Below are 3,819 nucleotides of genomic sequence, written 5' to 3' on the forward strand. Positions count from 1 at the left end.
CAATTGAAAAAAAACAAAAACAAAAACAAATTTTTCAGTTTGAGAATTGCATTACAATAGCAACAATAAGAATTGTTCAGGGTTGAAGGTTGTTAAATGGTTGACATTTTGAGTGATGATGAGAAAAGAAGTGGGAGTTGGATTAAGTCTTAGTGTTTGCTTTAAGGAAACCAAATTCTTTTATTTGTTTACCCTTTCCTTTCCTATGGAGCCCACTACCCGAGCCTAACGTTATAAACCTACAAAGACCTTTTGATTCTTAGCGATGTTTAATCCTCATTAGTGGAGAATAGTTCGATATTTAGGCTTATGGAGTATGCCACCATTTGATAAACTACACATTTTTGCATAAAATAATCCAGGAAGTTGGAAGGTGGACTAAAGTGGGGATTACCTACTCAGGGGACCGATAGAGAAAGATAGTCGATGCAACTTATAACTTCTTGGAATGTTGAACATTTTTCTAGTAATAATTTTTCAACAATCTTTGAGACTTGTATAAATTCTAGGCAATTCGTATGTTGAGTTGAGTCTAATTCTTGTTGTTCATTTCCAGTTTTATTGTGTCGTGTTTTAGTTTTTATTGTTTTCTTTCTTTGAGTTTTATACCCAATGCTCGAGGTCGAGCATGTCTTTAGTTTGGGGGTATTTGATAATCCGAGAATTATACTGTTTTTATTAGACTTTTAGGCTGGATTTTAGATACTTCTTAGTTCATGTATGCCTGAATTGCTACTTATTTCTTTACATTTTGTGTTTCAGGTCAAAATGGACATTTTGAGCAAATAATGAGCGAATTGGAGTTTTTGGACTTAGAAGTAAGCGGATCTCAAAAGTTGGGAGAGTTCTGAAGTAGAGTAAAGCACTATGAAGCTTGTTTCCATGGGAGAGCATCGAAGATTGAAGATTCAAGCAAAGAAGCAAGCGGAGGGCAATTCTGTAATTTCAGAATTATTCATGAAGATTCGCCGCGGCGAAGTTTGTTTTTCACTGCGGCGAAATGAGTCACGATCGAGAGTTACATTTACTTCATCGCCGCGGTGAGATTTCTTCATCGCCGCGGCAAAGTCTGCAATTTTCAGTTTCGTTAAAATGCACAGTTTCGTTTTTTGGAAAAGTTTTAGGTTTTGGGGTGAGGTATAAAAGTGAAACTTTACCATTTTGAGGGAGTTCATTTTTTTCGTTAGTTAGAGCAGCTCTTTCATCTTAGTTTAGATTTGACGAATTTGTGTTGAAAAGTGAGAAGATTTGGGATTGAATCTGGTGGATTCTTCAACTATGGGAGATCTCTTGTCTTTTCTCTCATTTTAATATGTTGAACTTGGTGTTTATTGTATTGATTTAGCTATGAACTAACTCATTTTGGGTTAGGGTTTTGATGTAGTTCGGATTCTCATGGATTAAGCAATTGATTTTATTATTTTCATATGCTATTGCAATGATTGTGGGATTATTCTGAATTTATTGTTTTTAATTGATGAACATGATGAGATTGAGAAATGAGTCATGTCAAGCTTCTTGGGTAATCACCATTGTAGTATTAAATGCTAGAGATAGATTTAAGAATCAATGAAATCAATCTAGGATTCCATGTGCTTAAAGAACTTAGAACTATTAATCTTCAAATTGTTGGGTGCAGAAGTTTAATAGGGAAAAGTAGGAATACATAGCTTGAGAAGGTATGTTTTACAATTTAGAGAATTCGATTTACAATCAATGCATGTGAATATGGAAATAGCATAATCTGTAGATTTAATCCATAGAGTCTAAATGAAGTCAAAACCCTACCCATTTGTTTAAATTGATATTACTTCGTTTTTAATTCTTGTTTTCATTATCTAGTTTAAATTTTTCCCATTAATCCAAACAAATTAGATTGCTCCAACTTGAAAATAGTAGAAAACTTAGTGCTTAGCAACCAATCCTCGACGGAATGACACTCACTCATGACTTTATTACTTTGTGCGACTAGTGCACTTGCTATTTTTGCATGTTATAGTAACCACGCATCAAAATGCACAAATGCATCAAATATGCATTTTCTTTTCTGTTCTTATTTTGTTTTTCTTTCTTTTATGTGCTTCTTTCCTTTTCTTCATTCTTTTCTTTTCTTTCTTATTCTTTTGCCGATCGGACTCGGTTGAGGCATGGATTCGGAACCTTGGCCGTGTGACTGTATTCTTCTTTCTTGGGTACAGCCCTCATCCACATGCACTCTTACAGACCATACCAATTCTTCTTTCTTATTCTTAGGCCGCTCACTAAAGGCGGTGTGCATGCGGGAAAATTCTTCTTGTCACTCACGGGTTCTCCATCGCAACAACCTTTTCTTCTTTTTATCTTTTTACACTTCTTTAAATAAATATTCAGATTTGAACTTCTTTAATATTCTCATTTCAATCTATTTACTCTTTAACATTCTTTAGTGCTTTTTCGTGCTCTTATGAGTATGTATGCATGTAGATGGTTTCATGCTTATAATTCTTTCTAAATTCACATGTTTAAATGCAATTATGCAATATGAAATTCAAACATTTCATTATCTACCATCTATAAACTCATCTCAATATAACACATAATCATACTCATACATGCACTTCTCTTTGACATTTCATTAAACAACTTATGTGCACAAAGCAACTTTAATTTGGCTACACTTCTATCTCTTTTCTAAGCCACCAAAAATTTGGTATAACATCCTCCATATTTAACGCCAAACCTGTCCAAAATGTGCACTCCAAAATTTCTACTCCAATTCTTCCAAATTTTATCCAAACTCACATCAAATATCAAATACACCAACACTACTTCTCATGGATAAGTTCTAATCATCATTCAACACCAAATCCATCAACAATTCTTCATATAAAACACATATATGCATAAAAGAAATTCTCTACACAATATTACTTAAAATCATAACTAGGGTAGGATTTACTTACCTTAGATGTGAGCACTCCAACACTCTAATAATCTTCTTTGATCCAACTCTCTTTCTCTTAAATCCTATGAACATAAATCATCAAAATTCAACACTTTAAAAAATTAAAACTCACTTCTTGGTGCAAGGATCTTACCTAAGGATGCTTGGGATTGAAAATCCACTAAAAAGTACCCAAAATCTATGAATTTCCCTTGAAGAAGAATTGAAGAAATTGAGAGGATTTGAAGGTGAAGGTGGCGTGAAAATGGATGAAGAATGGCTAGGGTTTCATTCTTCAATTCTTGATATAACATATTATTATTTATAGTTTCCCATTTTGCCCTTGCACTTTCTATAAAATTTCATCTATGTCCCTTAGTCAATTACCAAAATGCCCTTATTTTTATTAACTTCTCCATGTTATTCTATCTCTTTTCACTCCCCACTTTTTCAACTAATTATGAGTGAAAAGACCATTTTACCCCTAATGAAATTTTAAGGCATTTTCTTCACTTTTTTTCCAAAATAACTTTAACAAAAATCAACTAAGGGTAAAAGAGCATAAGTAAAGCTACGTACCTTGACTTGGGCATTACAGATAGTATCACAACTCACCCCTCCATATATACCCCAACACAATGGAGTGTCTGAAAGGAGGAATAAGACCTTACCTGACATGGTTAGGTCCATGATGAGTTTTAGTGATTTACCTGCATCATTCTGAGGTTATGCCCTAGAGACTGCAACTCACATTTTGAATTATGTGCGGTCAAAGTCTGTAGACAAGACTCCATTTGAACTATGGAATGGGCGAAAGCCCAATTTGTCTTATCTAAGGATTTGGGATTGCGAAGCTTATGTCAAGAAATTGACTTCGAACAAGCTGGGCCCAAAAT

The sequence above is a fragment of the Pistacia vera genome, unplaced genomic scaffold, assembly GCF_008641045.1.
Source record: "Pistacia vera cultivar Batoury unplaced genomic scaffold, PisVer_v2 Contig1464, whole genome shotgun sequence".
Classification (NCBI taxonomy): domain Eukaryota; kingdom Viridiplantae; phylum Streptophyta; class Magnoliopsida; order Sapindales; family Anacardiaceae; genus Pistacia; species Pistacia vera.